Source organism: Phalacrocorax aristotelis, chromosome 2, assembly GCF_949628215.1.
Source record: "Phalacrocorax aristotelis chromosome 2, bGulAri2.1, whole genome shotgun sequence".
Lineage (NCBI taxonomy): Eukaryota > Metazoa > Chordata > Aves > Suliformes > Phalacrocoracidae > Phalacrocorax > Phalacrocorax aristotelis.
The window spans coordinates 30,796,369-30,814,064 of record NC_134277.1 but is presented as its reverse complement, the minus strand read 5'-3'; the positions used below and the strand labels follow the sequence as shown (position 1 = coordinate 30,814,064).

At 36.2% G+C, this 17,696-nt stretch overlaps 1 protein-coding gene across 1 annotated transcript in view; it reads left to right on the top strand.

The window, feature by feature from the left end:
* The window catches only part of THSD7A (thrombospondin type 1 domain containing 7A), a 300,728-nt gene that overhangs the window by 68,666 nt on the left and 214,366 nt on the right, over positions 1-17,696 (top strand). The gene's annotated exons all lie outside the window — the stretch shown is intronic.

The window sequence follows — 17,696 nt, the reverse complement described above, 5'->3', positions numbered from 1 at the left end:
CAGTCCTAGAGCAACCTGGCCTGCACATCGGTCTGAATGATCTTGGAGGTCTTATCTTGCTGTGGCCAGAATTGTTCTGCTTATTTATAAAGGGGCATATCTTTGCGGCTCCACTATTGAAGAAATGTACAGTCAGCTCTAATGAAAACTGTTGGTCTCAGAAGTTACATGGAGTGACTGAATGCTACTCATAAAAGCACTCCATGTCAGAATGTGAAAATACTCTTAGTGCTGAAAATAATTGTATTCCAGATGTTTTATGTACATTCCAAACATTATACTTACATTTGTGTACTGAAAATAGCTGTTTAACAACATATTTTGTAGATAAATACATAGTAAACCTTGCTTCTCTTTCCCCCATAGTGTCTCACAGATGGAGTAAATGGGGCTGTAACTCCCCTGGGTTTTTAAAAATGCACTGCCTTAGTTCAGATACTGTGGCGGCATCATTGCCTCACTACTAAAACAGTGTGACTCAGTCTGGCATACTGGATGCAAAGCCCTGCTAGATTAAACTGATAGCTTTGCTTAAAATCTCTGTATGGATTATTAATCACCAAAACAGAGACTATAACATATTGCAAATATTTACTGGACTGCAAGTTCTATCATGGCTGGATAATCTGGTAAATTTGAAAGGCAATGGTGAGCAGCTGTTCTGAATGGGTGAGCAGTTATTCTGAATTAAGAATCGAGTAAAATGTAGAAGTAGTAACTGTAACAAGAGTTTTGACTTACCTAATTAAAATGCTTCTCTTTCAACCTGGCAGAAGTCTTTCTCCCTGGAGTTCAAGGAAAGATTTCAGGATTTACTCTTAAAATGATAATTTTGAAATGACAGGAAAGATGAATAAAAGCTTTGTCTAGAAATACGTACTGTATGTGGAATTTCCTTTTTTTTTTTATGAATCATAAACGTTGGAACACAGAATACAGTTGGAATTAATGAAAATCTGTCTGCTTGTACATTCAACTCCCTTCCTTATTTTTTTTCCACAAACTGATATGCATGTGGATCTGTGAAATCTGTCTTAAGGATTTTTTCTCTAACATCCTCCCCTCCTTTTTTTTTTTTTTAATAGAGAGTGGTTTTTTTACCTCCCTTAATTGTGGTTTGGTGTTTTGTTACATACATAAGTTGATGTAATAATATGGAAGCAACCTCTCTTAATTCAGTTGAGGAGCTTGTTTCCTGCCAAAAGATTTGTTTTGAAAACTTGGGTCTTGCCTCTCCTCACCCAATGACAAAAATATAAAGGAAGTTAATGTGCTAATCTTCTTGGAAAGCATATCTAACAGGAAATGGGGGCTATATTTGAAGTATGAAAGGAAAGCGTTAATTGTAACAGGTTGTTGATTGACATAATTACCATAAAGAATTAACTCATCATTGTGTAAACTAAATTATATCAAGGAGGTATCTAAATAGAAGAGATGCAAACTGTGACATAGAGTAAGATACGTGTTTTGCTAATAAAACTCATAGGTTGTATGAATGTATTGTGTTATTTTGAGAGTGACTGAATCCTAATGTTGACTGAAATGTTTTGAAACTTTTCCCTTCTTTTATAAAGCTTAACATGCATGGAAAAAAACACTTCAATTTGTATTTTAGAAATTATTTAATTTAGCTAAAGGATTTTCTATGTTAAAAAATCCTGTAGCACAGCCACAGAAGTCCCGGTGGATAGCAATCTAATGGGCAGAGATGAAGAAGACAGCAGCTGAGGGTTGCTAGCAAGACACAGATAATTCTCATTTCAACCGTGTGGCTAAGTGCTCTTGACACAAAGGGAAGTCAAATGTATTCTCTAACCCCATACAAATGGAGTGCTTTTACAACTTAGCTCCTCTGTGCCCTTTCAGAGTATGAAAGTTTCTGACTTAATGGATTTTGAAATATTTTAATTTCCTCAGTTTTGCTCACATTTATTAGAGTTTCAGTGTGGCTAGGGTAGCAATTTGGAATCAAGCACAAAATAAAAACCTATTTTATGTAGCTATTGTTAATACAAAACTTTTTGGTAAAACAGTATCTCCGCTAGAGTTAAAAGATAAGGTCCAGCCCCTCCAAGACGCTGCATGACCAGTTGTCATCTGATGGAGAGTTGCAGGATTGCTGATGCACCATCTCATTTTGAGGCACCTTCCCACTGCCCCTGGTTGGGGGTCCTGTGCAGCACGCCGCAGTCTTGCCTGGCGCTGCGCCCCTTCGGCTCATTCATCGTTCTACAAGCCAGGGTAGCCCAGCACCCTCAGAACTGGGCTGTGTGTCATTCTTTTGCGCTAACAGACTGCTTAAAACGTATTGTTGCAAACTTATTTTTGTGGCTTTTCTGTTTTGGATAGTGCAAGCGTAGGCCCTGCACTTTTCCTGTGCCGATTTCCTGATTCAGAGTCTGTGCCAGCTCCCACTAACAGCACTGGGGCTATTCCAGTAATTGTTTTGGATGGAGAGCATAGGAGGAGTCCTCAATTAAGCTAATTTTCAGCAGATTAACCATTTATTTGCTGGTCCCTCTTCTAATTGCATTTTTTAATATGACCTGTAGTTATGGTGTCATTACAATAAAGATATGAAATTTAGATATTACAACATTACTTTGATCTTTGCTAAATAAATAAGGGGCAATGTAATGGTGGCAGACATACTCCTAGAAATTCGAGCTTCCAGATTTCTGTGGCTACCCATCTCTCCTACTTTGTACTTGTAGTTGGAGAGTTATGTTTTTAATAAACTGTCAGTCAGACCAACCACATGTATTGAAGGTCTGGAAGCAATTTCGTTTTGAAGCCTTTGTCTTAACCTTTGTTAATGGACTATCAGGTATAGTTAGTTTAATAGCTAAAGCACTTGTAATCTCCAGTAATATCTAGTGTTAGTTATTTTATTACTACTGTGGCCAGAGTGGATGAAAGCGAGAAACAGATAAGTCTTGTGCCTGTGGAACAAGTGAGATCCTGAGGATTTATCAAAATAGATCTCATTATTTGGTTATCTTCATGGGTGAAGATTTAGAGACTGAGCTGAATATTACAACTAACCCTTGGAGAGCTTCGTTGAAGTGGGGAGAGTTCAACAAAGGGGTTGAACTTGGCTCAAAATATGCTTCTTAATGTAGTGAAACTGTGTTCTGCCAATTTTAAATTAAAGGCACATCTGGAATGTGAATTTTATTAAATTCAAGGTTTTTTTCAATTAGTTCAAAATTTTAATTTACACTTTAATTTTTATGAATTGAGTGATTTTAAATATATTTATAGATTTGAAATATAGAACTGTATGATGATGAGAGGATTAATAAGTGTTTCTTAGGTAGGAGGTGTAATTCCAGAATTGTACTTTGCATATTGTAGTTTGCTCCAGTATGATTTTACGTGTTGATTAATCTTTGAGATATTTCTTCCAAAACAGATTTGCTTTCTGATGTACCTGCCCTTATAATAGCAGATATGTAATTTCTTATTCAACATGTCATAATATTCTACATGTTTGGGAGCTTTAATGTAGTGCTTGGCTTTTTAAAAAAGACAAGCAATACAGTTGCTCTCCAAGTCAGTAGAAAAAAAACTGTGCTTTGTCATTCTCCTTTTAAGCATTATCCCAGCCATATTTGCTGAAATTTGTTGTTGCTTATTGTTATAGTAACATAAGTTTTATGCATGTTTAGAAAGAAGACAATAGGGACTCTTCTCCAGCTTTAAGAAGAAAATCTACTCTGAAGCACTGAGCCTATTATTGTTACTGTCTGTTGAGCTAGACAGTAATCAGCATTAAGGCTAGTTGCATTACACAAGTTCGTTTTAAGATAATGTATACGTTCATGAATTCTAAGGCATGTTGTCTTGTTCTCTATCAATAGTACCACTGAATCAGAAGAAATAATAATAGATCGTAGTTGCAAGTATAAATTGTGTGGGCCAAAACAATCCTCAGTATTGTTCCCCTCACTTTGATGAAACAAAACTGTATATTTTTACAAAATTTTATCATCAAACAAATATCACTATTTGGAGCAATCAAGACAAATGGAAAAAAGCTAACAGTGCACTGTGTCAAACACATGATCTTAAACTTCAATTGTTTCATTTAGCATTTCATCCCTAGAGTGAGGCTTATATTAGCCTCATTATTATTACAGGCTTTATCACACATCACTCAGCCACTTGTAACATGACCTTTTTTGGGTAACTACAAAAATAAATACCTTTCTATTTTCTTTTTCCTTTTTTTTTAAGTGTTAGTTAATTGTTTCAAATCTGGAAAAAGCACAGTTTTAAATGGGTAGGAGAGCAGTAGATTGGACCAAACCTGGAGAGTGGGAAAGTGAACAATACAGGCATGTTTTCATTAGATTAGAAATATTATTCTTTGCAACTCAAGGTGCAAATTATGCTGCACCATAATGTTCTTTTCAAACACACAAGATAAAATTTGCATATCTAAATTGGATCAGCTTGAATGGGTTTCCCTGCTGTCTCATCCCCTTGGCTGCAGTCTTTCTGAAATGGCCTGCAGGTGGATCCAAATAGTAATTTTTAAGCCTATTTTTAAGAGCGTCTCTAAAATAAATATTTTTCTTTTAGTTTTATATTGATTTCTTGCAGTGCACATCAGCAGAAATTCTCTATGCCTCATCTGAGTATAATCTACATGATTATTGGAGGTTTAAATTTAATTCTGTTTACACTGACTTTAAGAATAACAGTTTCAACTCGCTCAATAAAATCACAGTTGTTTCATAGTGTTAAAATAGCATTATTTTTTAATGAAATGTCTTATAAGTATGTGTAATTTCATTACGATAACTATGAAAAATTTTGCCATCCAAAGGGGGTCAGGGGAAGACCCTGAAAACAATTTTTTGCTACACTTTGGGGTTTTTCTTCTGTTTTTTTGAAATTAAACTTACTAATACTGTACTGATTCAGATTTCTCGTCTCTCTTGCCATAAACTTCTTTCTTATAACTTTGATAATATTTTATTACATTAATCTTGATGGAAGTGTATAGATTTTTGCGTGATTAAAACCATTATACTCTTAATTTTTCTTAAGTATAATTTTAGTTCATTTCATCTATCTGCTTAATTTAATTTTGTGTTTATTTGGTAGTATGACTTCAGACTTAACAAAGACAAACAGCTCAAGAAATAATTTAACTTCAGAGGACGATGGGGTCCAGTTAAAAGATAATGTTTTAGTTCTTGTAAAATAGAGTTAAAAAGTTCTAATGGGCGTATTTTTACAGTGTCTCTGCATGTATATATACACTTTGATGTACGTAAAAAGGTGTAGCAGTCTTAGACAGTAATGGTTTCTGTATGTGGCTCTAAAAAACAAGGTATGGATGACCTCGAGTTTATGATAGTTCATTTATGTTTTACTACCTATGCATGTATTTTAACAGTACAAAATTTTCAGATAAGAATAAGGAGTATGCTGTAAAGAAAGTCCTCACGCTCTGCGTAATGAACGAATAGAAGCACGAACGCGTTTGACGTCAATGGAGACAGTCACAAGACTCTGTCCAAGGTGCTGAGGATTGGAATTTGTCTCAACGTTGTGAGACGGTGTTTCGCCTGCTACGGAACGCTAATTCAGGGTGCTTGAGCTGTAGTCTTCTGTAAATCGCTGCAATTGTTACAAGATTATATTCTGGGTAGGTCTGGGGGTTTTGCTGCTTTTTGGTTTGGTTTGATTTTGGTGGGTTTTTTTGTTGTTGCTTTGTGTGGGGCTTTTTTTTTTTTTTTTTGTGGGTTTTTGTGTGTTCCTTCTGTTTTTTTGTTTTGTTTTGTTTTCTCTCCCCAGTTCCCATCTGGTGCATGTAGAATGTTAGTGTGTTATAGAAAAGTGAAATTTGGTTTGGTAGTTTTATGTAGGGATGGTTAAAACTCAACATTAGCAACTATTTATCAGTTTGCCTACTGGCCTTAACTCAGGCTGGTGTTTCTGTTCTTTTATCTAGAAGATTTGAAGGCTTTTTAAAGTCCTATATATAGTTCTGATTTACATATTGATGGAGTTTGTTTCTTTTATTCTTGCCAAAGTAATTTGAAATTTTATGACAATAAGCTAGGAATACTGCTGTATCCTATAATGATGATGCTCTTATATATCAGTCAGAAAACAAAATTCTTTGTAGTTAGTATTTCTGGATCCAATATTAACATTGTATGGTTTTTTGAAGATCACAGGAAATGTCTTCTTCCATCTGAGTGATACTCAAGGAGATGTAATTGACCTGTAGTCCAATGACTAACTCATGGAGCCTACTGTTTTCTGTTACCACAGCAAGAGATTAATAATACTACTTCTGCAAAAAACCACCTTAAATATCATGGGGGTGAGGGTAAGGAATAAGAAGTATATTCCACTGATTGTTATTTGACTGTAGGATTAGTTTTCTTGCTTTAGGCCTAAATGTTATTTTTATTATGGAGAACATAAAGTGCCAGAATTTTCAGAGAAGATTCTAACTATGTTGTGATGGGGAGAGGGGGAGTTGAAAACTAGACAATGTGGTGCTGTTGTGCTCAGTTTATTAGTGGGCCAAGCAAGGAAGGATGGACTGTGTCAGTGAAAGATGATCAGACACGCAAACACACACATATACATCTTGAAACTTAACTGACACTTGCCCCAGTTCCTGCTGCAGTGGTTTGGCACAGCTGAGCTGGTGTGGGGAGAGAATGCAGAACTCGCTCTGACCACTCCCAGTGTCAGGCTTTGGGTGATGGATTGGTGACAGTCCGTGCCACTCACACCTTGGGCACTCTGCTTCTGCAAGGTATTCGACCTCTGTGTAACCAGTGTTCCCTCATTATCTCTATTAGTGTGTGAGGGGGCGTTAGCCAGACAGCCATGGACCACCAATCAAATCAGCCCACAAAGGTATCACGGTGCACCTTTATAGATGTTTCAGGTGTTCTTCTCCTGTCTCTTGTTGATCTGTGGCCTGTACCAACATCCATAACATTTTAAGGCAAGTGCACATTTCCAGACGTAACATCATTGTTGTATATTCTATATAGTACATTGGATACTATGTTGTAATTCTGAAAATAGATGAGTAGAATAATTTTGTGTAAGATGATGCCTACACACGTTAAGATAATATGTTTGCCAAACTATGGGTGTGGTGTTTGGCTTTTTATGGGAAGTCTTAGGCAAAAAATCATCATAGTTTTATCATTGGTAATGAAATTCCATGCTATTGCCTTTCTGGTTAACGCTTAGTCTTTTAATCTGCATTTACTCTTTATAATAATGCTGAAGTGTTTCAGTATAGCAGGCAACACTTGTGCTAAGTGTCCTTTCTAATCTTCTTTTAGATCTGTTGAAAGTATTTACCGTCAGGAAGAATATGGACTATTAGTTCATTAGGGAAACTAGGGTACAGAAAAGTTAATTAAAAATGAAATAGTTGCTTTTCTGTAAGACAAGAAATACCTTGAAAGTTACCAATAATCTTTGTTAAAAAGCAGTGTGTGTGCTTTGCAAAGAAATTATTTCTTCTGCCATAGTGAAGCTAATTATTCTCAAAACACACTAGCTATGTCAAATTGCAAGATGAGCATCAGACTTCGTATGTTGTAGGAATTAAAACACCATCAGTTGAGTTAATGAAGAGCATACAATGAATATGATCTCATTTTTGCAATGCAGTTAAAGTAGAAGCCATTTAAAGAACTGTTGCAAAAATAATAATTTAAGGGGAAAAACAAACAATAAAGCAAATGTTTACTATCTATTTTAATTACTTCCTGCTTAGAGGTATGCCTTAGGTTTATTTATTTTTTGATTTCAGATTCTTTCTTTTAATTCCTTAAGAATACAGTGGCTAATGGTCCATTCTGAAATAAAATGAATACAATCTTCTGTATTCCATTATACAAAGCCAAAGAGAGTCATTTGGGTTTGTTTCGTTATGCTATCTTCTGAAGACCCCTGCCTGAGATTGCAAGTTAACATAAGGATGGGAATGTGAAAGAGAATATGAAACACAGAAAGAAAGAAAATTCTTGCACTTTTTTTTTCAAATGGGGAAAACAAAAATTGAAACTGGGTTTCTGAATTATGTTCTGAACATGTGAATGCAATGAAAATGCGATTCCCTATTCATATGTTAATTATTTTTCTTTTGTAGAATTGCTTACAAAGAGAGCACTAAAAAATACAGTATTTCTGTAACAAATTATTTCTTTTAAACTTTCCTAATGCTTCGTGCAAATAAGAAGTTCTGTCCTGGCCAAGGACAACAGCAATTTTCTTTTTTCATACATATAAGAGAGATAGGAAGATTGATTTTCTTCTTTTCCTCCAAAGATCCAAGGTATGTGGTTCTTCCCTTTGTCAAAACTATGTATGCACCTAGAAAACTTAGGACATGAAGTAAAAAGTCTTGACCCTAGCAGAGGCTGGGAACCCTCCGTGCACTTCACCAGTCCCTCCAGAAATGAAAAATAAATCTTGGGAGCTTAGAAGAAGCCCTGTTAAACTACGTCTACCCAAATCAAGAATAATTTTTATTAGAGATCATTGTAGTAAAACAACCCAATACGGTTAAGTTTTACATTAAAAAAATCCAGATTCACAAGGTTGGCAATCAAGCAAGTATTTCATTGTCTGCCAGTCAACCAGTTACTGACAGAGAGGGCGTCTGGTGTAGGCATACGCTTGTTTTAAGTATTTGACATAATGAAGGGAGTTCTTTTCTGAACACTCTGCTATGGCAACCCTGTAAATTTACAGGAGTTTAAGTTATTGAATTGTACCCTATTGGAGCCTAAGTGCGGTACAACGTGTGCTGCTACTCAGCAAGTTTCAGTATTTAGGATGTATTCAAAGGCCATATAATATTTAAACTCCTTTAGATAAGTGCATGTGCTACAATAAGATATGCGCAAACTTCTACATATGGTTATGACTGTATATCTATAGGAAGAAATTAAATTATCTAGGGATTTAACATGCAATTATCCTCCAAGGTCTCCAAAGGTCGTTGCTTATAATGGTTTTCTAGCAGCTTTGGGATGAAGCAGAATAATTTTTTTTTCATCTTTCTTCATGTAAGATTCGGAATTATTTGGTTTTGTAGTTGATATGAAGTTACTAAAAATAGCTTTTGTAAACAATGAAAATACCTCCTACAATCAATATATGTAGTGGAGACATTAATGTTGGAGCATGTGTAGTCTGGAGGCAATGGATGGAGTCTGACCTACTGGTGAGAGTATTTTAGCCGCATATTACAAAAAGTGCCATTTTCCTTTCACTGTGTGGGATTTCTCAGAAGAATAAGCATCTACTTAGGTGCTGGTATATCAGACAGACAACTAAAGTTAGGTGTGTTGTATCTGTATTTGTATATGGGTGCGAAGAGAATTTAAGCTGATGTAAATTGTGTTGATGTTTTGTTTGTAAAAGTGCAAAATTCAACAGGTATATTAAAAAGAATTAAGATGAAAGAATCATAAATTATTTTTTATCTGATTGACACAGCTAGGAAACAGGTTCCTATGTAAAGTCTGACTTCTGCTTTATGCATGACATGCCTTTTTTTGCATTGGTAAAACATGTTCATCTCTTTACCTGAACTACGTTGTTTTACTTGAACTCAGTGTCATTCAAACATTGCTGTTGCGGTTTCAAAGTCATGCTTCATTTTTTTTAGTGCTCCCCACACCACTTCATCTATGTAGATCAAATTTCCTTGTCCCAGGGGAATCATGCTCCATTCACCTACCTGGATGGTAACAACTGAACTCATTGCTGATCTAAAGATAACCGCTTTGCAAGTTTCTATACTATTTCAGTAATGGTGCAATCACTGAGAAAACCCCTTCCTCTTTTAATCTCCTCCATACCATTTCTTCCTTCAGTGAGCAGTATATCAAAGTAAGTTGTCATGTATTCTGCAGAGAGTATATAGATGCAACTGTCAGTTATTTAGACCAAGGTTAGTTTTGAGTCTCATGGGAAAAACTTGTGGAAGTACTAGAGCTGCCACTAACAGTTAATTGGAAAGCTTTTCCTCTCATTTTCAGATATGCAAGTATAATAGTGATTGGAGAAAACTGGCAATAATGTCTTTTGTCACCATAGGGAAGAACAATGGTGCCAATTTAATGAATTTTTTTCCTGTCCTGAAAGTGTCATATCACCTTAAGCTTGGTTTGATCCCCCTAGTGAAGCTCTAATTTTAATGCTAAAGCTGATAATTTAGAGAAGGTTTCTCAACAGCACACAGAATGTGTTAAGTGCATTGTGATCTGTATGCAGAAAATCCAATTACATGTAGTTGTGATGTCATCTACCTCAGTGCATAGATTTGTCTACTTGCTCACTTTTTGCCACAGAAATAGTGGTGCAATGGAGTGCAGGAGAGGATGGTGCTGCAACAGCAGAGGAAGAGAAGTCAGCATGTAGGCGAATGGGAGGTTTTGTTAACGTAACTCAGTGTTTTGGAAATAGTTGTCCAAGTGGTTTGAAATGATACCATGCTTTCATTAATCTGGGTTTAGAATTCATTAATTGTGTTGCCTTCCTTATTTAGATTTAGTTTTTATGTTGTAGTTTGCTACAGAGTTGACTTCAATGGGAGTGACCTGTAATTTTCAATAGGAAGATTGATCAGTAGGAACAGATTTCCCTTCCACCCCGCAGTTAAAGCACCTACCATATAATGAAAATGTGACAGATGGAACACACTTGTGGCTCTTTCATATAAAATTAGAGCAAAGGGTTTATTTTCAGATATTATCTTCTGTGCTGTAACTTTAATTATAACCTAAGGTTCTGAAAAATATTATTATTAATGATATAATAGAGTTCTATCTTATGGCTTGGTTAGTTAGCAAATCACAGTTGAACCTTGATCATTAATTTAATATGGTTTAAACCTCACCTTATCTTAACCCCATGTCAGAATGGTGTGAGATCCTTTAATCAGTTTCCTGAAGTTATACTCTTCTTGGTTATTGATCTGTTGAAGTCAGCACAAAACACACAGCTGTACTTTTGGCCAGCTAAGTTAGGACTCTTAGGAAGGTAACAAATCATTAAAAGCTATTTCCAGCTATATTGTGTTTGTCACTACTACTGAGTCTATCCATGTCTGGAAACCATTAAATGTATTGGTTAAGTTAAAAAAAAAAAACCACAAACCCAGCAAACCAATGAAACAACAACTCACTAAAGAAAGCAGCCTTGTTTAATTTTCTTACTTAATTTGTATTACTTAACTAATTTGAAAATTGATAGCAGAATATTTGAGTGATTTATGGCTTAAAAAGAAGACCAACATTTTCCTCCTTGAAAATGGAAATTGGCTTGTCAGACATTTAGATGAAGAATGATCAATCAATAGGATTTTAATAAGGAGAAGGTTTAAAATTGACTGAAGGTGGCTTTTGTTTAAAGGTGATTTGGTATGTGCAAATTACTAAGCTCTCCCTGGAGAGGATTTTCAAAGGCAATAATGGGCACTGATTTTCTTTGTTTATTCCATTCTCTTTCTGTTCCCCTTGCCAGGGATTTCAGTACTTACCTCTCCGTTGTGTCTCTGAAATCTCCCTGCCTGCTTTTCAGGTCCTGTGAATTATTCTGCTTATTTGCATTTACAGCTATCAGTTTTAACTGTTATTTTTCCCCAGTGAGCATGTTGTCTGGATAAACTTACTTATTGTCAGCATAAGTCCATGTTAGGCATAGGGGCTAGCTGTTCCCAATGATTTTAGAGACGCAAATTTCAAAAGTATGCACACACATTGGAGTTGACTTGGAAAGTCCCATTAAAATCCTGCCTTTTGGTTTCCTGTTGGAAAATGTAGTATAATGGGCTTGGTAATAGAAAACTGTTTCTACTGGCAATTATCATTACCTTGGTTGGTTTGTTTTCTCCATTAGTGAAGACTGTACTGGACTTTCTGAAAGTGAGGTAACTAAAGTTAGATTAAAAAAGCTCCATTCTTTGTGCAATCTTTATCGCAAAGATACATGCCAAATTGTTAAAAGCGAAAACAGTAAATAGCACACCCACACAAATTCTGGTTGGTACTACTTCCTCACAGTATTTTTTTCCCCACTTAGGTTTCTTATCCCAATTTCAGTCTGTTTTCTTAGCTCTTCCTGTCATTTACCTTTTCCCGTGCTTTCTATCCTAGTGACTTAGAGGCTGGATTTATGTTCCAGTCTCAATTTAGTACCCAATATTAGGGCTTTTTTCCCCTCGGCACCCTCTAAGAAAGTGCATGCTGGTACCACAATTTCAGAAGAGGTTCTAATTGTGTGCAGACTTCTTTTCAGCAGTTATAAGGAGAAGAGCCCACTGATTGCTGACAACAGAAACAAAGTTCAAGTTTCTTCCCCAAAGTAGAGGTTAGCAAAAACTTCTAAGCAAAAATTTCACCCCTTTCCTCATGTACCAAAATTTTTTCCTTTTTTTTTATTAACACAAAAAAGTAATGTTTGTCTCTCCTCTTCATCGAAATAACTGCGACGAGGATGGAGATATTTTTATGTGCTTTTATCTTTCTTGTCTTTGGCTCTATCTATAAAGATACTATGAAACTGCAAATTAGGCAGAAATTGGTTAAGAAAACAAAAAGTGTAATTGAGGGAGTGAAAGCAGTGATACAGACCTTGCCTCAAACCCTGTGATTAGTATTATGCTTGTGAATTTTGTGTGTGATTAGAATGATGCTGTGCATATAGACTCTGCAAGAGAAATTTAAAATCCAAGGACTTACTCTATCTGCTTCTGAATACCTGAACATGCTCAAAATGTCTTTGTGCAAGCAGGTATGTCAGTGCTGCTGGCTTTTCAAAACACATCCTGTATTTTCCTGCTATATAGCAAGTTCCAACAGAGGCTACTAAACAGATCTCTGAACTCATGAGGAAAGGTTGAGGGCTTGACTTCTCAATAGAAATGGCAATTCCTGATAGGGACCTATAACGGACACTTTTGCAGCCAATTCTGATCTTTCAAAATGTTCTGTTTCATGTGGTCTGCTGTTGAAGCCAGTGTAATCTGGGCAGAAAGGACAATGTTCATTCACAGTTTAAAGCGAGAAGGTAGAATTAGCTGATTTAATCTGACCTTCTGCAGTTCTTGGGCTGCTGTGTTTCACAAAGGTATCGATCTGTTTAGCCCAGTAGCTTTTCCTTGGTTAAAATGTATCATCAATTCAAAACTAACATTTTTCTGGAAGACAAAGGTGGCAAAAACACTGTTTCAGCAGATGGCTTGATTGAAAGCGAGATGGCTTCCTTGATAAATGCATTGATTTCTTCTTCAGTTCCTCTAGCTTTATCTTCCAGCAAACCGTTCTTGATATACCTCCTGGTGGTACGTTAATCTGCCCTTCTTACAAACAATACTTCCTTTGCATGAATGTTCCATGTTGAATGTGGGATGTTGTGTTACCTACCAAAGGGATCTACAAAAAATGTAACAGCCAGGTGTTAAATGAGACTTCCCAGGAAAACTTCTACATTTAAACTATATTAAAAAAACCAACCAAACAAACACCCCCCCACCCCCCAATATAATCAACTAAAAAAAAAAAACCAACAACTCAGAAATGAGAAATCTGTCCAAGAATTACTAGCTTACTTCAATAAAAGCAAAGCATTTTTAAAGTCAGGAGTAGATGACTAGATGTTTGCTACTTACGCATTCATGCAAGTAGCATCTTTTTTCATTCTCCAAAAATCTTTCATGTTGTAAAGTTTGTCAAAGGAATTAAAAAACACTGAAGAGTTGAACTACGCATTATTAAGGTATTCTAGTGATTTTGTACATGTAATGCTCTTACTGCTGCACAGCTCACATACATAACTCTTAAACTTCTTGATTTGTCCTCCAAATCCATAATCCAAAAGATTGATATAAATTGAACAAACAGGCATCATGACACTTCTAATGTTTGTAGAAACATTACAAAAAAACGAAAAATAATTGTACTACTTGTATGAGAGAGGCAGAAATTTGCTGGGTTTTTTGCTTTTTGTAGTTTTTTGTTTTTGGTTTTGTTTTTTTTTTTTTTTAATTACAAGCTTGAAAAGAGGATGTGGCATAATATCACTCCTTGCGAGGATAAAATCAAGGTCTGTTACCTGCTATGAAGTAAGAGAAATCCCTAAATAGTGTGTTATGACATGGTCGAGTGTGACACCTAGAGGCTGTGTGATTAGGATCCCTAAAGAATAACTTTTCTCAGCTGCAAGTTTTGCACAGCATGTTTAATTATGGACTTAAGGAATGGAGCTGCCAGATTTTGAGAGACAAAATGTACTGCAACACATGAATATTTTTTTCAGATCGTTCATGTTTAGGATATTTTTTGTGGCTTTTCCCTGGCTAGGGTCCCTAGCATTCATATAAAGAAAAATAATAGACTATTAACTGTGGTGAGGAGGGCTCAATGCTCTGCCGCAGCAAAGCCTAAGAGAGCCCTGTACAGCTTATTCCAGCCTGAAGTTTTCAAAATTGAATAAAATTCTTGCAGATCCCATCTCAAGAGAATCTTTATATTATACTTGCATCTGTAGTAAAATATCTGCAGGAAAGTGAGATGTGCACAAAATGCAGAACTAGAAGTTTTGGCCCCTGAGCTTATGTCAGACTCTAAAGAGAACAAAAGCTGTTCTGAGCTGTTATGTGGATTATTTAGATCATGGATCTTGCAAAACAAACATGCATGTAAGGGAACATACCACACCTTCCTAACTTCTCCTCTAAAAGTTAGGAGTGCAACCATACCACTGCATCCCATACAGGGGATATTTCCAAGGGCACCCTAATACGGTGACTGAACCAGATCAGTATGTTACAAATTTAGAATGCTTTTCAGAAATGTGTGGTACTGTATTATCCAATGGGTATTGGCTCTAATAAACCTATATTAACTCTAGACCTCTTTTTGGGGAGATAGTTGATTTATTCATCTTTGGCAGCACTTGTTATTTTCATACCTAAGTGAAGGGGAAAAGTCTTGGAGATAAATCAAAATGAGCAGTGTTCAGATGAGGAGGACTTTGAATTTTCTACACAGAAGGAAAACCTTTTTAATTCTTTAGAATTTGGGTGATTTTTTGTGGTATTCTAGTACTCACACAGCACAGATGGTTTAGTGGGGTACAGTTGTAGTGTTTGTAAACCATCTACTATAGATCTAGAAGAGTGGACTGAAACTTCGCTAAAGATTTCTGGCTTAACCACACTGTGAAACCGAAGATAGATGGAATTCATACTGGACACACTTCTTCGCTGAGTATCGTTGACTCTAGAAACAAATGTGCCGTGCATATGTTGTACTCTTTGCATGCTCTTTGACTTACTATATGTAGAAATGCAACATATTCAGGACAGAAGATAATATGATCCTGGAGCTCTTAGTCATGGCATTTCATAAACAGAGAAGGGTGCTAGCATGGGACTACCTGCTAGCAGAGAATACCAGCGGGATGATTCTCTTTAGCAAGCAGCTTTTCATACCCAGTAACTAAGGTATTTGTATCTTGTTCTCATTTCACTTTCCACTAAATAAAATATGTTGCATGTTTGTTTTGTCATCCTCTGACTGTTTAATGCTAGGAAACATGAACAAATAATGACAATATTTTATGGCTGATTCTACCTCGTAGTCTTTGAGGTTAGAAATATTTTTTCCTAGAGAACAAAAAGGTGCTAACTTGTCAATCACTTGTGGAAGCAGTTTACAGACTCCACAGAGCTGCTGTGCCTCAAATAAATGTATCTGAATAAAAGTGTATCTGAAAATGTTGGTGCTCCAAGGTACAACACTGACAATATTGCGTTAGTGATACAGATGCTAATGTCAATTGTAGTTTATTTCTATGCTTTGTCTAAAGGTTTCTTCTCAGAAGTACTTGAACATTTATTTGGGAATGTCTAAGCCATAAACAACTGATCAATTATGATCATTAGGCATGTGTTAGAAGATGGGTTGCCAGTGTGGGCTGGAAATAGTGGTTGCACTATTAAGTGGAAGGGAGGTCCCGCGTTCACTGTAGCAAATAGAAAGAGGGTAAGAGGATATTGGATACACTGTGGTGGAAAAGGCTAACAGCAGTCTCTGGGCAAGGCATACTGACAGCAGCTGAAGCTTGCAATCAGGATATATTGCCTTTTGTATCCAAAGTCTAACTCTTGCAGACAAGCTGGTGTGGGTGTTTCTGTCTGCAGGCATCCGCCTACTCTTTGGCCTGTGGTTTCACTGGCCTTTCCCTGCCCTGGTTAATAGAAGATGAGTGCATGTACTGCAGAAGTGCTCTAGTGTTTGCCAAAAACAGCTCTTTGGGAATCCTTATTTTTTTTCCAGACACACAAATACATTTGCATAATAAATATTCCCTCCATTCTGCTTCTGAGACATTTCTGAACAGTTCTAAATGCATCATAGCTTCTTACCCCCCAAAAAGGTGAAATTGTTCTCTCATAGTTCATTGATTTTTGACAGAAAATAAATGGTACAACCATTAAAAGTAGTGTAAAATTATTTTATTTTAATAATCTCTGTTTTAGTGGTTTTAAAAATATGTGGTCCTACAGTTGCATAAATATAAGAAAAGATTTAAGTGTGTGTGTATGTGTGCTCACCCTCTCTCATGATATTGCTTTGTTCTGCTGTCAAAAACCACTTTGATTCATTGCGTCAACTACACGGATGATCTGTTCCCTGATGATGTTTCCAGATGATGAGAACCACGTAGAAAATATTTTCAGAGTCTTTCTTTATACATTCACAAACATTCTAGGTAGAATCCATTGTATTTAATAACTCTGAAAAGGGTGCCTTTTCCCCTAGTGACTCTATAAACTTGACTTTTCCCCTGGTGCATAGCTCCAGCTAAAAAGCCGGTATTTCTACTCTTAATTTTTCAAAGGAATGTATAAGTTGTATATGTTTTATTTTAACTGTGCAAGTCAATAAAGCTATTGCCACAGATTTCCTGATGGTCTTAGCACTTTTTTAGGTCCTTAAATTCTTAACATTATTTTTCATAAATTATGAAGCAGGCATTCTTTTTATTAGTTCAATTATTCTCAAGTCCCTCCATGTAGCACATAAAATAATGTGCATGTGACTACCTTAACCCCAAACATACCTGTGAAATCGCTATAATTCTATAAACTCAGAGAGCATTTTGATTTGAAAGAGTATTCTGCCCAGTTCAACAAAGCAAAGGCTGAAGGGTTTTCCATGCTTCCTAAAGTGACTACAGCATGATGTAGCAGAAGTGAATAAAATGTATTTCCAGAAGTGCTTTAGCTGAGGGTACAAGTTCTGCATCAGGATGCTATAAATTTGTTAAGATCATGGCTTTCTATGTATCCCTTATCAACCTATAATCTCCTGATTGTTGCCTGTTTTTCAACAGCTGAGGAACAGTAATCCACACTTGCTTATCTCTCTTAATCACAGCCTCACGGTGCTAGAGCTCCCTGAGCCTTTAATTCCCTCTTTGAGGCGTAACAGAGTGGAAAGTAAACAAAGACGAATTTGCAACCTTCAACATTGCTAATTTGCTCTGATGTCAGAATATTTAAACAGGCAAGGACTTGGGAATTATTTGATCATGGCTTATTTTAATCTAATGCATGTGAAAAGGCTGAGTCTGGGAAGGTTGTGCAAAATGACAGGCGTCCCAAGAGAGGTTGA